Below are 19991 nucleotides of genomic sequence, written 5' to 3' on the forward strand. Positions count from 1 at the left end.
AGGATTAACTGAGTGAATGCATTTATGTCTTTACAAAGCGCCTGCCACAGTAAAAGCCATATACTTGTCAGGACTGTTCCTAATCCTCACCACACCCCTTCTGAGTGTTGTCACCATCCCCTCCATTTCAGAGTTCAGAGAGGTTAAGTCACTTGCCCGGGGCTTTTCGCCAGGGAAGCGGGGCTGAAAACCCCGGGCTGACTCGGAGCCCAGAACATGTTTGCCAACCAGAGCCTCTCAAGGGCAGCCTGTCTACACAATAGAACTCTCCGCGGACTAACTTGGAGGTCTTCCACGCGGCTCGCCCAGCTCCCCCGGCTCAGAAGCCAGGAGGAGCCCTGGGCAGCTGCAGCCACCCTGCCTGGCCTCTGCAGGTCTGGGTTCTAGAAACTGTAGCCAGCCTGGTTAGGGAGGGCGCTGGGCAGAAGCTGAAGTGCTGGCTAGGCTGGAGGTGGAGGGAGGAAGTGCCTAGAAGGGCGATGACATCACGACCCAGCCCTTGAAAGATGAGCTGTTCCCGCCGCCACTCCAGCTCCGCTCTGGAGGCTCCTCGGAGGACAGGGGACCTCAGGGAGCCTTGCTGGACCAGGGAGCCACGGAGGTGCCCTCGATTATGCTCCGGACAAGGTGGGTGCTGGGCAGGGCTGGACGGGCAGACCCAGCACAGAGGGAGGGCAGGCAGATGGGTGACACACCCAGGGGCTGATCCCTAGGCTGGGAGAGAAGTTTTGTTCAGCTCCTGGGGAGCTTGGGAAAGTTCCCTTCCTTCCTTACAAGTAACAGGAAGGGTTCCGAGCAAGAGAAATTTTCTTGTTTTGTTCTAGGTGTGTCTTCTTTCTGAACTGAGGAGACAGGCAGGCAGGTGTGTGTTTGTGTGAGCGATTTAGTGATCTGATTTTATAGGCTCAGGGTGGATTCCTGCACTAAAGCAGGGAGAAGCGAGCGAGCTGCAGTGAGAAAGGTGTGGCGATTAGACTCCAGAATCTGGCTTTGCACTCATAGCCCTGCCACTCGTTGGCCCTGTGTGACCCTGGACAAGTTACTTAACTTCTCTGAGCCTCAGTTTCTCATCTGTAAAGTACCCTGCTCACCTACTTTCCGGGATAGCTGGAGTTATTCAGAGCACAGATGAGAGGGGTTGTAAACTTTAGCTGATTCGCATTTGAGGTGGCTGTGATGATGATTCAGATAAGCTTCTCATCCCTCCTGTCTGGTCCTGGGTGGCTAGGATGGAGGGATAAAACAGTACCTTGGTTCAGAGCATCAGTTCTGCATCCAGACCTAGCTAGCATCAAGTTCTGCTCTCATCCCCTGGGTAACGTGTTTGCATCCATTTTTTTTCTAGTTTCCTGACCCAGAAAGCTGGCATGGCAGGGTGGTGGCAAAGAGAGAAATAGGCTGATGAAGTGTTGCGTATGCAGTAGGTGCTTGATAAATCATAGCTGTTACCAGAACTGCCGAGGGCAGGTAATTTTACCAACCTGGGTCAGGGTGGGAGGTGGGCGTTGCTCTCTCCGGGGCAGGTTAGAATGTGCATCCCTGAGTCAGGCTCCCTGCGTCTCCTGCAACCACAGGAAGTGGGAGCTTCAGCCCAGGTATGAGCCGTTGCGGGGGTGGGAGGGTCAGGACCAACCACGTCCCATATTCCTCCTCTCAGCAAGAGAAGGATTTGGCTGGCTGGGGGTAGAGGGAGCAACCCACAGGTCGCTGGAGTCCTTTTGTGTTCTGTGTCCTTCTGGGCCTCGGCAGTAGAGGGAGTGGTGGGGATATTCCACAACAGGAGACCCAAAAGCTAGAAGGGCGCGTTTATTGTTTTTCTCCTGCTCAGAACAGGAGCCAAACAGGGGCTGGAGTCAGGAGAAGGGGTTTTGAAAACATTGCAAATGCAGGCTCCGTGCTCGCCCCACCGGCAGGGCCACAGGGTCTCATCCCTGCTCTGCCCTGGACTCACAAAACCCCGGCAATCGTGGGCTCTGGGATCCTCACGGGACAGATGAGGAAACTGAGCCTCCGAGTCAGGATGTAACCCAGCAAAGCCCTTCGCTTAGGGTCTGGGAAGTCCTCAACCACTTGGTGACTCAAGTCTATCACTGGTGAGCAGTCTGATGATTGACTGATGGTGAGATGTAAGGACTTCGGATTAGACAGAACTGGGGAGATGCTGTCCCATGGCATCAAGCAGGGGAAACAGCTATGCCACATGGTTTCTGCTCACACGGTGATTCTGTCTGGATAAAAAGTTCAGAGGGGGTCCGAGGGTAAGACTAAGGGTTGTCCTCCTGACCTGGGCCACCTCAGGGTCAGAGAGGGTGCACCCGGGGCACGGGAGAGGGGCCTGCAGACCCAGCAGGGGATTCTGGTTTTCAAAATAAAAACAGGGACCGTGTCTGTCCCGTTCACAGCCGCCTCACCTGCTCTTAAACCGTGCCTAGTATAAAGCGGACGCCAGTCAGTATTTGCTGAATGACTAAATAGTGGATGCATGGATGAACGGATGGATGGATAAATGAATAAGTGAATACTGATCACTTGGCAAGCACTGCAAGTATACAGCATGTTACTAAGTTAAAGAAGTCAATATGAGAAAGCTACATACTGTAGGATTCCTATTACATAACATTCTGGAAAAGGCAAAACAGATCAGTGTTTGCCAGAGTTGTGGGCAGGGAGGGATGAACAGACAGAGCACAGAGGATTTTTACGGCAGTGAAACTACTCTGCATGAAATTATGGTGGTTTGGGTCTTCCCTGGCAGTTCAGGGGTTAAAACTCCACGCTGCCACTGCAGGGTGCGTGGGTTCAGTACCTGGCTGAGGCATTAATACCTTGTATGCCGCAGAGCACACAGCGCGCTGTGATGGTGGATACGTGTCATGATGCTGCTGCAGCTGCTAAGTCACTTCAGTCGTGTCCGACTCTGTGCGACCCCATAGACGGCAGCCCACCAGGCTCCCCCGTCCCTGGCATTCTCCAGGCAAGAACACTGGAGTGTGTTGCCATGTCCTTCTCCAATGCACGAAAGTGAAAAGTGAGTGTGAGGTCGCTCAGTCATGTCTGACTCTTAGCGACCCCATGGACCTCAGCCCACCAGGCTCCTCCACCCATGGGATTTTCCAGGCAAGAGTACTGGAGTGGGGTGCCATGGCCTTCTCCGACATGTCATGATACATGTGTCCAAATCCACAGAACGTACACCACACATTTACTAATGTAAACCACAGACGGGGTGACACCATGTGCCGCCGTATGCTTGTTGATTGTAAGGACGCAGCACTCCGGGTGCAGGATGTTAGTTTGTGTACAGCAGCAGGAGGTACAATATTTGGAAACTCTGTCCTTTCTGCTCAATTTTTCTGTGAACTTAAAACTGCTCTAAAAACAAAGTCTATTTAAATTTTTTTTTAAACACACAGCAGGACTGTGTTTTGAAGATTCGGAAGGCACTTAGGGTATCCCAGGGCCACGAGTCTAATGAGCAGAACTTCCTAAGACTTGATCCCAAGACTCAGTGTGTCACTTCTGATGCCCACCCAGCCCAGGAGTCCCCTGAACTCCGAGTAACCTTCCTAGTGCACGTGCTTCCAAGAACGGGAAGCTCACTACTTTTTAAGTCTGCCTGCTTCATCTTGGGAGGATTATAGTGTTAAAAAGTCCTTCCTCACTTAGACTGAAGCTAAATCCCTCTTCCACTGACCGCTGGCCCACTTTCTATCTCTTGGATTTGAACTGTATAATTCTCATCCTATGGGTCCTCCCTGAGTGAAACATCTACACCTCTTTAATCAAAATACACTTTCCAGAACAAACCCAAGGAGTAAGGCATTCCTTTGACTCTGGGATCTCTAGGGTTCTGGAGGCTAGAAAAATGTGAACCCCCTCTAGAAAAAAAAAAATCATCACTGCACGAAGCAGGGTGGAACAAGCATGGGCTCTGGGTTCAAATTCTGACTGCTTCCTGCTGCAGAAGTTCTCTGAGCCTCAGTTTTCTCATCTGTACAATGGGGATAGTCACTCTTCCTTCTGAGGACCAAGGGGGTTTAGCTCAGAGGGTGTTGATGCAGTGCAAGTGGGGTTGCGGGACAGCCTCACTGCAGGTGCCCACCTAGCAGAGGGACCGGCTCTGGGGACAGGACCGCCAGGGTGTTGTCTGCCCTGCAGTGGAGTCATTGCAGCCTGAGGGTTCCCAGGCGGCCACACTCCAGGGCGGGTGTGGCCTGACTGGGAAAGACCAGCCATGGACCACGATGCCCTAGCAAAGGGCTTTCTGGGGAAGCAAACTCGAGGGGAACTTAGGCCTTGTCCCTGCCCCAGGCCCCAAAGCCACCAACCCCAGACCCATCCTCTTAATCCCCATGGCTGAGATTCAGGGTCCCCAAACCCTCTAACTGGGGTTCCATCACTGTCCCTCCCATCTCATCTCAGGAACTGACAGACACACTGTCCCTGAGAACTCGGGGCCCCAGACAGCTCCCAGCCTAGCTCCCCTGCACTGGGATTTGGGGCTCTGGAAACACCATGTGGTGTTCTGCCTCCCCCACCCAACTAGCAACCGCTCCTGGGAAAAGACTGAATGCAGCCCAGAGCACGGCACCCACTGGGAATACCTGCACACCAGGGGTGACACCCTGACTGCAGACGGAGGCTTTCTGGGTCTTTCCAGAGCCTCTGCAATTGCACCTTCCAGCCAAATTTGATGAAATTAATCCCATCAAATAATTCAAGAAAAGGAAAGACGAGTTACAGGGGGAAAGTAGTTGATCAGTTAAACCAGTTCAGTTCTAAGGTATGGCTAGCAAATTGGTGGTAATGTGATTGTGAAGCTCTGTAACTGTTTGGACAACTACATGTTTAAAAAAGATATAAAAATTAGGAAATAATCTGGAACAAAAAAATTCTTATGATTTCAGCTACATCTGAAAATGGGGAAAGAAAAGGAAGGGAGAAGGAAAAGTGTGCTAAAGATTTTTTAAACTGAAGTATTGTTGACTTTGGAGAAGGAAATGGCAACCCACTCCAGTATTCTTGCCGGGGAAATCCCATGGACAGAGGAGCCTGGCGGGCTACAGTCTATGAGGTTGCAAAGAGTTGGACACGATTGAGTGACTAAACCACCGCCACCACCACCACCATGGTTGATTTACACTGAAGATTTTATTTTAACTGGAAGAGGAGTTACTTTTCTACTATTAATGCTAACAGATGAATACAAGATCTAATATATTTGTTAACAATTTAAAGATAACCATTAGAAGAACTGAAGAGTATATATATAATTATATATTATATTTGTAATACATTATTATAAGTTATGATAAGTTAATGATAATTATGTTACTTTGTACTCAGCAGAGTCAATACATTCTAAGGAATATTGATTGAAATTGACCATGTTCTAGGCCCTAAAGAAAAGTTTAATATAGCTCTCTTACAGGCTGTACTACTTGACAATACTGTGGAAATAAACATCAAATATAGAAAGTAAGCACAACAAATCACTGTAAATTTTACAAAACACTCCTCCTCAGAACTCTTCTATCAGAGAGCATCAGAAGTGAAGTTACAGATCTTTGAGAAGTGATCAGTTATAAGAACACAGTTAATCAAATTTATGGGATGCAGCCAAAGCCATACTCATAGGAAAATTCATGTTAAAATAATTATTATTATAAAGATTATCACATTATTTTATGCATAAACATAGAGATAGCAAGTCAATGAATAAAATGTTCAGTTCAAGAAGTTAGATAGACCCAAAAAAAGTAGAAGAAAGAAAAAGAAGTAGGAGAAAAAATAACGGTGACAAAACAAGATGATTAATTAGAAAAGGAAAAAACATTAATAACAGTATCTCATCTAAGGGAAAACGAAAACTTGGCTCTATGAAAATAGGGGAGGAAAAGGAAATACAGGAAGTGATTCGTGCTACGTGGAGAATTCTAAGTTGAGGGAGTGATGAGTGGTCACTTCACTGATGGTCAAGAGCCGCCAGCAGCAGAGCTGGGCTCAGCATCCCGGCCTTCTCAGGCCGTGCGAAGGGGGTTCTGCTTGGTTGGAGGTTTCTGTCAGCCCCTTGAAGGCCTTCTTTCCATCCTGGCCTCCTGCTCCCTGGTGGGGAGGGGAGGGAGTGCTGGAGGTGGGGGTGGGAGGGTGGGGGTTCCATGTCCCTGAAGGCGGGAAAGCAGAGCTAAAGGCCCTGCCCAGTGCCATGGCCCAGGGCCTGCTTCAACATTTTATGTGTAAGTCTCATCAGATCCCACGGAACAACAGCCTCACAGATATGCTAAGTATTTAGCCACTTATCCTTTTTAAAAGAGTCAGTATGTTAAAATTGGGGTGTGTAAATGTGAAAGTTGCTCAGTCGTGTCCGACTCTTTTGACTCCATGGACTATACAGTCCGTGGAATTCTCCAGGCCAGAATATTGGAATGGGTAGCCTTTCCCTTCTCCAGGGGATCTTCCCAACCCAGGGATTGAACCCATGTCTCCTGCATTGCAGGCAGATTCTTTACCAGCTGAACCACAAGGGAAGTCCAAAACTGGGATGTGTCACTTAAAAAAATTTAGATTGCCAACTTCTCTAGAAATGCAGATGTTTCTGGGCAAGGCTGAACTTGAATCCCCCACCTGGCCACACTCAGCTCTTCAGGTAAGACCTTGACCCTCCAGGTGCCCACGGCTCACCCAGCATGAGCATCTGGTACCTCCAGTACCCCCACCTTAACGGGCCCCTGTGGGCATTTGAATTCAAGGGTCTGCTTTGCATCTTATCTTGGGAAGTACAGGCCTAGTGAAGGCCACCAGGGTAGAACTGAGCTATTTATAATGTGATGAAAGAACTCTCAGAGCAGATTTACAAGGGCCTATGCTCCCCCTGCCACATCTACTCCCCACAGGCTCACTGAAAAGAAAATCCCAAGTAAGGGAAAGCAAAGGCAGGCTTCTCCCCACACCAGCCTCCAAGGGTTGAGCTAGGAAACGGGCCTGTGATAAAGCTGCCAAGAGACTTAGAGATGGGGCACTTCCCAGGCTTAAAGCAAGAACACCCAAGTATGGAGCTGAAACCTTATTGGAGGGCTTGACCCTTCCCAGCAGAGAGGGGACAAAGCTAGTGTGAAACCGAGGAAAATCTGAGCTACCAGGATCCTATGCACATCACCTCTCCGGTCCTCTGAGCTTTCGTTCATGCTGTTCCCATGCCTACAATGCTTTTCCACACCTTCTTTGAGCTTCTTCATCTGCCTTATTCCTACTCAGCCTTTAAGATGAAGGGGTCCTTCCTTCCAGGAAGTCTTCTACACCCTTCTCAGAGGGCTAAGTCTCTCCTCAGTGCCCCCACAAAGGCCTCTGGGCCCTTAATGACAGCGCTAGTCATGCTGTATTGGAGCTGTCTGTGTGTCTGTCTGTCCTGCAGTCCATGAGCCCCACAAAGGCCAGGGCCTCGCCTTAGCCATCTGTCCATCTCCAGCTCCTACTTCAGCGCCTAGCAGAGCTCCAGGCTGCAGTGTGCAAGGGGACCTGAAGCACCCACCTAGTTGCTGCAGGCTGTACCCTGTCACTGTGGGCAGAGGTCAAGTTCTCTCCCAGGAGGGTCCAGCCCTGTAACGTGAAGGGCACATCTAAATGGGAAAGGACAGGTGGTGGGCTAGACCAGGCTGGAGCCCAGATCGGGGGAGCACCCCCCAACCCAGGCACCATGGCTGCCATACCTCTGACAAAGCTGCCCCGTGCAGGGGTGGAGGAAACTCTCTGAGGGGACAGAGATGCTCAGGGGCTTGCTGGCCTGAGTGCACCCCCCTTGTGCTCGGGGCCTGGTCTGGCTCCCCCTCAAGGACACCGTGTTTCCCCGGCGGGCTAAGATGTCAGGGTGGGAATCAGGAGGTGCATTCCGGCCCTGCCACTGGTGGGGGGTGGGGGAGAGGCAGGGAGAGAAGATGGGGAAAGAGGGGCAGGGGCTGGACACTCTGGGGGAAGCCTGGGCCCTGGTCCGGGTGCTTCCCACTCTAGAGCATCATCTCCAAACCCCAGCTGGGTGCTGAGTGCCCTGATTGGACCACCTTGCCTGTACCCAGTGGTGGACATGTGTGTTTACCGTGAAAATAAATTGCAGTCATGGGGACTTTCCTTGCAAGTGGCCTGGGGAATTTTTTTTGAGAATGCGTGGATTGTGGTGGCTGGGACTGAGAGGGTGGACTTGGGCCTCTAGGAGAGTCAGCGCACAAAACACTCCCAGGTCTGGGGGGCTGCGGGGGCAGCGCTTACTCCAAGGCCGGGAAGGGAGCCAAGCGTTAATGAGATCCAGGACTGATCCCACTGGGTCCCCACCACACCCTGCAGGCAGGACATGATGTCCCCAGTCATACAAATCGGGGCACCCAGGCCCAGAGAGAGGGCCACTGGCTCAGTCACACTTCTTGGTAAGTGTCAGAGCTAGGATCCAGATGCCCCCAGATGGATGCTACCTCCCACCCTCTTTCCTTTGCTGCACGAAGGCCGGAGCTGGGCTGCGGATGCTCTGAGAGGGAGGGTGAGGACGGGTGACCAGATAACCCAGAGGTGGGGAAAGGGGGAAAGCAGCGGGCAACACGCAAAGGAAAGGTTTCCCACGGCAGCAAACACATCCAACCCAACAAAGGAGCATCTCCAGACTCAGGAGAGAAGCAGGCTGGGACAGTGAATGGTCTTCCTCCAGGGAAGGCAGCAGAGAGCCACGCCGAAGGAGAAAGGGCTCAGGGAACTCGCCATCCTTGCTGCCGTCGTAAAAAAGTCACTCAAAGATGAAACCCAGGCGACAGAGACATGGGTCAGAAAGAAGAACAGAGGCTGGGGAAGGATGTTTTTGGCTCCTTGGGACCCCAAATGCAAAGAATCAGCCTGAATCCTGTGACAGTAAGTGGCTTTTGGTGGAGCAAGAGAATCCCACCTCCCCCAGAGTTTCCCTCAGTCACTCCCAATCCAGGTGCTCTTTCCTGGGTTCTTAGAAGCCCATGATTCCACCTGCTTGATACCGGCCAGGGTTCCTGGCACTCCCCAATCAATAGGAATTGACTAGAGGCCAGACAAGAAATTCAGGGGAGGCTGTAGGGGTCCATGAGATAGCAGGGGAGAGCTAGAACAGAGAGCAGTTTCCCTTGCTTGCTCCTGGAGGCAAGGTGAGCTGGTTCCTTATACAGGATAAGAGCAGGTATGTGTCCAGGGATGGCTTAGGTGCTTTGCCCACTCCTTTGGCGGGGGGTGGCGGGGGTGGGGGCATGCATAGTACCTGCTTTTGCTGCTGACACCCTGTTTTTGTCCTGGATTTTCAGAACTGGCAGTTGGGTTTTTTGCTCTTTTTGTATCTTCTTGTCTGAAACTTGTGCCAACTGCACATGCACACAGTTATTTTTAGTCCCTTTTACTTTCTTTGTATTTCGTAGCTAGGGGAGATGTAGTCTGTTCTGATGCAAGTATTGCAGCACTGTAGCAAAGGGTCCCGAGTTCCAGGCTGTCTCATGCTCAGAACTGGTGGTTGGGTAAGACGGGAAATCACTGAAGAAACAGCTCATAAATACACGAATCATTTCATTCTAAATGAAAATTTGACTGCGCATTGATTTACCAGTTTTCGTGTAAGCAGAGTCTTTTCTTTGAGCTTGAGCTGGCTGATTAGCTCTTATACAAGCTAACCCATCATTCATTCGCTACTTTGAAAAAACAAATAGAAGAGAAAACTTGGCTTATTTAAATAATTTTCTTTCAAGAGTAATCAACGTTCTTCACAGAAAATGTGAAGGCTACTACAAAGAATGAAAAAAACACAAAGGAAAGCCAGCATTCCATTGCTCAAAGGCAATAGCGACTAATTATTAGTAAGGCATGTGTGCATGCTCTGTCATGTCTGACTCTTTACAACCCCATGGATTGTAGCCCACCAGGCTCCTCTGTCCACGGGATTACCCCATCAAGAATACTGAAGTGGGTTACCATTTTCTCCTCCAGGGGACCTTTCCGACTCAGGGATCAAACCCGAGTCTCATGCGGCTCCTGCATTGGCAGGCGAATTCTTTACCACTGAGCCCCCTGAGAGGCCCGGTTATTGGTAGTAATAATTCGTTATTCAGCCTTCCAGATTTTTTTCCTGCTGTGTTATGCATATGATTGAGTGCCCAGCTTTTTCCCCACCTGACATCCTCTCCAAAGTGTTGACTCTCTTTTGCTGAACTCTTTGGAGCATCACGTTCACGTGTTTAATCAGTCCCCTAATCTGAAAATTTTTTGCTTTTTTTCCCTAATCCAAGGGTGGGAGGCTTTTCCTGTCCTTCTGATTGTTTTCAGAAATAACAAGCAAAAAGTAAAAGGTATTTTTTTAGGTTCTTGATTTGCTTCACTGAATTATCCCCAAATCCAATTTTCTGGATTTGAGGCAGATTTGAGAGCCTGTCAACCCTCTGTATCCAGAGAAGACATAGAAGCTCTCATCTGCCGGCCTCCCTCCTTCAGCGTGTGACTGGCCCACTAAACATCTGCAAACCAGATTGTTTTATTGTTAACTCCGAGGATTTCTGAGGAATCAGGGCCAGGCAGCCAGGAGCTGGCGCAGTGGACAGCATGGTGTCTCAGTCTTACAAGAGTAATCCCTGAGTGCCCGCGTGCGTGCCAAGGCACTTCAGTTGTGTCCGACTCTTTGCGAGCCCATGACCTATAGCCCGCTAGGCTCCTCTGTCCATGGGATTCTCCAGGCAAGAATACTGGAGTGGGTTGCCATGCCCTCCTGACCCCGGGATCGAACTTGGGGTCCCTGCGTTGCAGGACCGCTGAGACACCAGGGAAGCCCAACTGAGTGCCTACGAATCATCAATCCCACGTCAGCAACAAGGAAACCAAGGCTCCTAGAGGACCAGGGACCGAGCAGTGAGAAGAGGCACAGAACTGTGGTCCTGCATCTCCCTCCTGGCCAGGCTTGAGCGGAGTGCGCCGGAAGTTGAGCAGCCTGGGCATGGCCTCCCCCTGGCACAGGCCCCCTGTGGGCCAGGCAGGGCATCTCCCAGACTCTCCCTTCTGCTTCCTGAACTGTGACATACGCGGGGACTAGGCGAGCTCATGCATGTCAGAAATGCTCCTCCACCCCGATTCAAAGAGTTGGAAATTTCCAGCTGCTTTAGCCCTAGGAATGATGAGCCCTGGTGGTCTGTACCCACAAGCAGTGTCTGTGGGAGTGTCGGGGCCCCGGATCAGGACCCGCAGCCCCCTAGTGCCAGCTGAGCTGCAAACTACAGTTCCTCGGCAGGGTTATAGGAGGGAGATGCCAGGCCCCCCGCCCCCCACTATAAGAAGGCTGCCTGGTGAGGGTGGAGTAAGTGCAGAGGTTGGGTGGCCTGAGGCCAAACCTTGCTTCACAGCTGGGTGGCTTTTGGGGGATTAGTAAACTCTCTTCCCAGGTGGCTCAGTGGGAAAGAATCCACCTGCCAATGTAGGAGACGCAGGTTCAATTCCTGGGTTGGGAAGATCTCCTGGAGAAGGAAATGGCAACCCACTCCACTCTTCTTGCCTGGAAAATCCCGTGAACAGAGGAGCCTGGCTGGCTACAGTTTATGGGGTCGCAAAAGAGTCGGACAAGACTTAGAGACTAAACAGCAACACTGACCTCTCTGAAGTTCATTTTCATCCTGAAGTTGGATGGTGTCACACCCAGAGTAACACTTCTATAGTGTTCTTGGAGAATTAAGGGAGATTGGGTCTGTGAATCTACTGACAGTGGGCAATTCCAGTACCTTCATATCATACAGATTTAATATATGTGTCTCTGTACACACTGCTATATTTAAAATGGATACCCAACAAGGATCTACTGCATAGCACATGGAACTCTGCTCGCAGCCTGGATGGGAGGGGAGTTTGGGGGAGAACAGATATATGCATATAGGACTGAGTTCCTTTCCTGAATCTATCACTGTGTTGTTAATCAGCTATACTCCAATACGAACTAAAAAGCTAAAAAATAATAACATATATGTCTCAAACCAGAAAGGCTGAGGGGCAGGGAAGCCATGGGGTTAAATGGGACAACCACATGTAGTCCCTAGGGCTAAATTCATGGAATTTAAGGAAGTTTGGCCCAAATACACCAAAAACACTGCCCAGACTTTACTTGAATTCTTCCAGTGACAGGGAAATCACTACTGCTAATAGCAATACAATTCAGCAAACATTCAAAAGCGGCTATGCTACCACAACTTCAAATTCAGAGAAGCGAAGACTCTGTTCTGTGCTTGAGTGACTAACAATGTGACAATCAAGGCATATGTAAAGAGAAAGAAAATTGCAGTGTGTGTGTGTGTGTGTGTGCACGCACATAGTGAAGTGAAAGTTGCTCAGTCGTGTCTGACTCCTTGTGATCCCATAGACTACACAGTCCATGGAATTCTCCAGACCAGAATACTGGTGTGGGCTGCCATTTCCTTCTCCAGACGATCTTCTCCACCCAGGGATCGAACCCGTGTCTCTTGTGTCTCCTGCATTGCAAGCGGATTCTTTACCACTGAGCCATCTGGGAAGCCACTGTTAAAGTAGAGTTGGAAAAAAAAAATCTCTAAGTGGCAAGATTCTTCTAGCTCGAAAATTCCATGGTCCTGACACATCTGGGGTACTTGGAAGTTTACAAAGTACTTTTGCATCTAAATTCCTGAGTTCAAATCCTATGCCATCCCTGTCCACTTAATAATAATAAATAATTATTATAATAATTATTATAAAATTATAAAAATAAATAATAAACCTGGCCAAGGCCATTTACCTAAACTTGCACAAGCCCCTCTCTGGAATCTGTGCCAGTCTTGTTGTTTACTAAGATGAGGACAGGGCTGTGAGCCCCACCCTCCATACAGGACTGAGGAAGGCACTTCTGCACTGAGTCTCAGGCCAGGCTCTGAGGCTGAATTCTGCTGAGGCTCAGTTTAGAAATGTCTGTCTAGAGCTGTTGCAAGGAGCGAGACAGCTGATATTTGTTAAGTGCTGGCAGACAGCAGATGGTACGTGCATTGCTGTCAACATCATCGTCATCATCTTTATTCATCCTTCTACAATACTTCCTGATCACCAGCCCTGGGCCCTGCATACGGGGGTTTCTCTGTAAGGTCCTTAAAAATGTGGGCAAACAAAATTAAAGTTGTAGACACTTTACACATTGTGGCCAGTCTTCACAAACCCTTTGCAGGGGTGGTTATACCTACTGGGGCTTCCCTTGTGATTTAGCAGTAAAGAGTCCGCCTGCCCATGCAACCCACTCCAATATTCTTGCCTGGGAAACTGCATGGACAGAGGAGCCTGGTGGGGGTGGGCTACAGCCCATGGGGCTGCAAAAGAATCAGACAAAACTGAGCGTCGTTGTTTATGACAACGATAGGCCCATTTTACCAAGAGGCTACATCACCTGCCCCAGACAAAAACCAAGACACTTCCCAGGTTTGCCCAGCTCCCGTGTCCAGGCATGATGTGAGTACCGAAGCGAGGGACAGGTGGCTGATATTTCCCATCCTCTCTGCTTCTCCATTCTTGGGGGACGCCAGGCCCAGTTCTCTGCAGATCACCTTTTCATTCTTTTCTAAAGAAGGTATAACACGAACAGAATCCGGAGCTCTGGAATTCTGAAGGTCGACTCCCTGGATTCCAAGGGGTTCAGCCTCCTGCTGTGGAATCGGGCAGAGGGTAGCAGTCACATGGCTGGGGAAGGCTTTTCTATTTGACGTATAATTGATTTACAATGTTGTGTTGCTTTCTGGTATATAGCAAAGTGATCTAGTTATACATATATATACATTCTTTTTCATATTCTTTTCCGTTGTGTGTTTATCACAGGATGTTGAATATAGTTCCCCGTGCTATACAGTAGGACCTTGCTATTTACCCATCCTGTATGTAACATTTGCATCTGTTAGCCCCAAACTCTCGCTCCATCCATTCCCCAGCTCTGCTCCCCCTAGGCAACCACAAATCTGTTCTCTGACTGTGAGTCTGTTTCAAAGATAAGTTCATTTGTGTCATATTTTAGGTTCCACATATAAGTGAGGTCATATGGTATTTGTCTTTCTCTTTCTGACTTACTTCACTTAGTATGATAGTCTCCAGGTCCATCCATGTGGCTGCAATGGCATCACTTCATTCTTTTTTATGACTGAGTAATATTCCATTGTATATATGTACATTTTCTTTATCCAGTCGTCTGCTGATGGACATTTAGGTAGTTTACATGTCTTGACTATTGTGAATAATGCTGCTTCATGAACATGAGGTGTGTGAATTTCTTGAATTATGGTTTTTTCCAGATATATGCCCTGGAGTGGGATTGCTGGATCATATGATAGTTTTATTTTTTAGTTTTCTGAGGAGACTCCATGCTGTTCTTCATAGTGGCTACACCAGCTTACATTTCTACCAACAGTGTAGGAGGGTTCGCTTTTCTTCACACCTTCCTCAGCATTTGTTACTTGCAGACTCCTTAATGAATGACGGCCATTCTGACTGGTGTAAGGCAATACCCCTATAATCGACCTGACTGTGGCTTTGACTTGGGCAGATCTGATGGGGTGGGGCAGGTACCCTGGATCTGGGAAGCTTGGAGGCTTCAGGGAGCCTGGCAGGAAGATACGTCTGCTTCACCACGCCCAGCAAAGGGAAACTTGCTAAGACTGACTCATTCTGCCCATCTCCATAAGGGCTTTTGGTTGCCAGTAAGTGAGGAGATGAACCCTGAAAAGGCAGTATGCTGACCCTATTGCCTCTGCTTGCATGCTTCTCAGAACGGGGAGCTCACTGCTTTCCCATGGCAGCTCATTTCCCCTTTAAGGACATGATTCTACAGGTGTCTCCAGAACCAATAGTACAAGCTCTCATTCTCCCAATGAGGAAGTCCCAGAGTTGTCAAGGCAGTTATCCAAGGTCACTCCCTGGTACCCAGTGATGGAGGCAGTACTAGAACCCAGGCTTGATGCCCAAAGCCCTGGACCCTTCTACCTTTTTGCTATAGAGTCTCAGACAAGGGAGGGATCCCTGCTGGCTGAGAGGTCAAGGAAGGCCTCTCAGAAGAGGTGATACTTCAGACGGTCCTTGAAGGATGGCACTGGGGTGTGGCTTGATGTCCACGTTCTTTTCACCCTGCCCAGCACACCTGTGCCTTTCCTGCTGTATCACACAGAGAGGATGGCAAACATGAGGAATGAAAGTTTGTTGCATGAATGAATAAATGGGCAGAAAGGCCACTCCCGGGAGGTATATGGGTGTGGGTCCCTTCGGAGTGAAGGGCATCTTGCAGGGACCCTGTGTAGGAAGGAATAAAACACCACCTGCCTCAAGTTTGGTGTTCACCACTCATTCTTGGGCAGGGCCCAAACCTCTTCGTGCCACGAAGGGTTGTTTTTTCTCTGCGGTTGGCCAGAGTCTCCACAATATTTTCCTCCCACGTGTTTTATAAACCAGGCTAGATGGGAAGACTGGTCACGGCACACAAGCTTGCGTGTGACTGAAGCCCCTGTCCCCTCCTCCTGCCCCAGCAAGGCCAGGGCCACCCCTGGGGCCACCAGGACCTTCAGGGAGCTGGGGCATCTACTGGGAAATGAGGATCTTCAGGTCACCAAATCTGAGCGCTTCCTGAACAAAGGCTTTTCTGGAAAACACACTTCCTCTGGACCTTACATAGTTTTGGCTTTTGCTCTTTGCAAAGGTTTCTATTTCCTCCCATGATAAATTATTTACACGCTCGTGATGAAAAACCCCAGAACATACAGGAAAGTGAAAAGCAGACACACCTTTCTGTTTAAAAAATCTTTTTATTGAAGTATAGTTGATTCACAATAGTGTGTTAGCTTCTGGCGTATAGCAAAGTGAAATATATGTTGTGTGTGTGTTGTGTGTATATATGCATATGTGCTTGCTAAGTCACTTCAGTCATGTCCAACTCTTTGAGACCCTATGAACTGCAGCCCTCCAGGCTCCTCTGTCCATGAGATTCTCCGGGCAAGAATACTGGAATGGGTGGCCATGCCCTCCTCCAGGGAATCCTCCCTACCCAGGGACCAAACGCACATCTGTTACATCTCCTGCCTTGGCAGACGGGTTCCTTATCACTAGCGCCATCTGGGAAGCCCTTGCAGGACCATGTGGTAGCTCTATTCTCAGCGTTTTGAGGAAGCTCCATACTGTCATCCATAGCTGTTATCCATAGCGGCTACACCAACTTACATTCCCACCAACAGTGTAGGAAGTTTCTCTTTCCTCCACACCCACATTTTTATAATAGTCATTCTGACTGGTGTGAGGTGATACCTCCATGTAGCTTTGATTTGCATTCCTCTAATGATCAGTGACGGTGAGCAACTTTGCATGTGCTTATCGGCCATCTGTATGTCTTCTTGGGAGAGATGTATATTTAAGGACTTCTGTCCATTTTTTTATTGGGTTGTTGGGGCTTTTTGGTTATTGAGTTGTGTGAGCTGTTTGTACATTTTGGAAATTCAGCCTTTGTGGGTTGAATCATTTTGCAAATATCTTCTTCCAGAAGAACCTCTTTCTAATCACGCAAAGGCAGCTGCTTTTACAGTTTCGTGCATGTCCCCAGCACCCCTTTCAGGGGCTGGGAGTATGAGGTTTGGGTTTTTTGAACATGTTCACAATCAGGCCTTAGCACATAGCCCTGTCTTCTGCACAAGATGAAGGCAGTTGTGGGATGATTTAGAAAAAGCAAAGCAAACAGGAGGCTTAGGTACCATAATTCCAGGACCTGGGTTCAATGTTGAGCTCTGGCGCTAACTGGCTATATGTCCTGAGAGAATGTCCGCTGTCTCTGGGCCTCTACGTCCACTTCTGTAACATGAAGGGGTCTGATGAAAGAGTGTCCAGGAGCCCTTCCCACCTTAATATTCCAGAATCCTGTCAGGCTTACCCGGGATTCTGGAATTATCCTGGAGCAGAAGGAAGAAAGAAGAATATGTCAGGTACAGAAACCCAGCTTTCCAGTAAGACAACCCGTAGGGTTCTGCTGTCCCTGGCCCCAGACCTGTGGGCACGTCCCAACGCCTGGTCACCTCTGGCCTGGACAGACCCCTGACAGGCCACTCCAGCAGGCGATAGGCCAGGCCGTGGCTCTGCCTGCACACTGGTGTTTACTTGCCGTGTGACTTTAGGGCATCTCCTCACTTCTCTGAGCCTCAGGTTCCCCCTCTGTCATGAGGAGCTGGGGGTAAGGTGAACATTTTCTTTTTAAGTAGAAGTCTTTCCTCCAAAAAAATTGTTTGCAGAAACCTAACGTAGAGCAGAGAGGAAGGAAACCCTGACACATATAGCTCCTTTAAAGTATGTCCAGCATTGTCCTAAGCACTTGACATTCATGACCCTGCCTCTCCTTATGGCAACTCCACAGAGTGGGTGCTGTTAGCTCCCCATTTGACAGGTGGAGACACTGAGGCCCTGAGGGGCTTCAGCTGCTTGTCCAAAGTTATACACAGCTAGTAAGTGTTAGGGCTGGGCTTCTGAGGTTTTTGGGTCTCAGTAGTGAAAGTCCAGGTCCCCTGTCTTTCCAACCCCTTGGGGGTATCCCCAGGCACCCAGCCCATGCTCTTCTGCACACACACACACACACTCTGCGGTTTGTGCTCTGCAACTCCTCTCAAGGTCTAAACCACAAGTGACTGATGAGATTGAGGCATTGAGGTTTTCTGCCCCCCAAAACCCACGTCACTGACGCTAAGCAAGGCCCGGGAGCCCTGCAGGGCCCTGCTTGGCATCATTGCCAAAATGTCCTAAGGACCAAGGCCCACGGGCTACCAGTTTCCAGCCTGTGCTGATCTCCTAGCCACGCTCACGCGGCCAGCAGAGCCCTGGTTTGAATTGTCCACCTACACACCTGCACAGACCTTCTTCCCTCGAAGAATGGAGTCACAATGCCCCCTTCAGGCCAGGGGCAGCCAGGCCTGAAAGCCCACATGATCCCTCAACGATTCTCAGGGGGTGCTTTGCATCAGGAACTTCAAGGAGGGGGATGAGACCTTCCGAGGCAAGAAAAATGCCTTGGCGTTTGGACTCAGGCAGACCTGGGTTTGAATCCTGGCCCTGCCTATGGCTAGCTGTGTGATCCTGAACCGTCTCAGGTTACTTAGCTGTCTCTGCCTTCCTGTCTGGTATATGGGAATAATGATACATCAGCCACACGGTCTTGAGGATGTAGCAGGCAGAGCACACAGGAAGTTCTTCCACTTCCCTTTGCTTCTACTCTGGAGATGTGTCTGCTGGGGAGGAAGAGAAAAGTAAGGATCACCCTGCCCTCTATCGGCCAGTAAACAATCATTTATTGAGTCAGAGAAAGGAAGACACAACACAGGCATTTCTGATAGACCTGCACTAAACAACATCGTGGAGAAGGAGGAGGGGGAGAGGAGGGAAGAAAACTCCGCTGCTTGAAGGTTAACTGAGAGAAAGCCAGTGAAAAAGAGACTGCAGTGTGCGGGGCTTAAGGCACATGCTCAGTCATGTCTGACTCTTTGAGACCCCATGGACTAGTAGCCCCCAGGCTCCTCTGTCTGTGGGGATTCTCCAGGCAAGAATATTGGAGTGGGTAGCCATTCCCTTCTCCCGGGGATCTTCCTGACCCAGGGATCAAACCTAGGCCTCCTGCATTGGCAGGCAGATTCTTTACCTGAGCCACCAGGGAAGCCTGGCAATGGGAGACAAGTACTAACAAATTTATTGCAAGGAATTGGCTTACGTGATTATAGGGTTGACTAGGCAAGCCCAGAATCCATCAGTAAGGCAATCAGGAGAGGCAGCCAGAATTCTCAGGCATGGCCTGTCCACAAGTGGAACTTCTTCTGGGAAACCCTGCTTCTGCTGTTAGGGCCTGTCAACTGATCAAGCCAGGCCCACCTAGATACTCAGGATGATTTCCTTTACTTAACATCTGATGAGGGATTTCAACAACACCTTCAAAATGCCTTTATAGCAACATCTAGATCCATATTAGATTGAATAACAGGAGGCTGTAGCCTAGACACGTCGACACATAAAACCAACCATCGCAGGGCACTTTGGGAGGCTCCATGGGAGGGTTGGTAACTGAGTAGGTCTCAACTTCAAAAGGTAGAAAGTAGGGAGGGGGATTCAGGCATCGGGAGCAGCCCTGGCAAAGGCGGAGGGGTTGGGAACGTAAGAAAGAGCCTTGGGAAGCGGATGTGGGTCATTGCGGCTGGAGTCCCATGGAAATACATTTCATACAAAGGGACTGAAATTGAGGAATGGTTTAATAAATAACAATAAACCAACGCAATGCATTCTCTTAAAGGCATCTTTATGATGCTATAGAACAGCATGGAAAATTTGTCTTGGTCTGATGGTCTATGTAAAACCACAGGAGATGGAAGTCTGATTGAAGGCATATGAAAAAAGATGTTTCTTTTCAGAAACAGAGATGTGGGGATAGAACTCTGAGAGATTTTAGCAGTTTTAAATGCTCTTTGCTGTGGTCATATCATCTTTTTTTTTTTTTTTTTTTTTTTAATGGAGAGGTTTATTTTTTAAGGGGAAAGATTGGTGTTAGGCTATCAGCTAGAATTGCTCATTCATTCATTAAAACTACAAGGCTCAATGTGGGGCAAAGAAGCAGAATAAGCTAATTCTAAGAAACTGGAAACAGATGAAGACCAGCAGGAGCCCCAGACTCTGAGGATGAGAGTCCAGGAGGCACGTCCTGTCATCGCTGCAGGAAGCAGGGTCATTCGGGGTGGGGGGGGATGCTCTGCTTTTCCAGGCTCCCCCACTTCCCGCCACCCTACCCCACCTCCATATGTGTTTCCAAAACATTCCAGGCCCATAAAATGTCCAAATGCCAGAAGGGCCCACAATGCACGTTGGACCGAATGGATCTGATTCAGCTCTCTTGGTGTTCCCAGAACAGACTTTGAATTCCCAGAACCCTGTCCATCCCCCCACAGATAGCTCTGGCCTTTTCTCAGGGAAAAAGAGAAAAAGCCCCT

At 49.3% G+C, this 19991-nt stretch overlaps 2 protein-coding genes across 4 annotated transcripts in view; both read left to right on the top strand.

The window, feature by feature from the left end:
- The first annotated feature begins 510 nt into the window (after positions 1–510).
- Positions 511–19991, top strand: part of BDKRB1 (bradykinin receptor B1) — a 57590-nt gene continuing 38109 nt past the window's right edge. Inside the window, exon 1 of one of the 3 annotated variants that reach the window (XM_061159383.1) lies at positions 511–627. The gene's annotated coding sequence lies outside the window, so the exon portion shown is untranslated. The remainder of the gene's footprint in view (positions 628–19991) is intronic. The other 2 variants (XM_061159382.1, XM_061159380.1) reach the window with 2 other exon arrangements.
- BDKRB2 (bradykinin receptor B2) overlaps positions 595–19991 on the top strand; it is a 28795-nt gene continuing 9398 nt past the window's right edge. Inside the window, exon 1 of the mRNA XM_061159378.1 lies at positions 595–627. The gene's annotated coding sequence lies outside the window, so the exon portion shown is untranslated. The remainder of the gene's footprint in view (positions 628–19991) is intronic.

This window comes from Dama dama, chromosome 13, assembly GCF_033118175.1.
Source record: "Dama dama isolate Ldn47 chromosome 13, ASM3311817v1, whole genome shotgun sequence".
Lineage (NCBI taxonomy): Eukaryota > Metazoa > Chordata > Mammalia > Artiodactyla > Cervidae > Dama > Dama dama.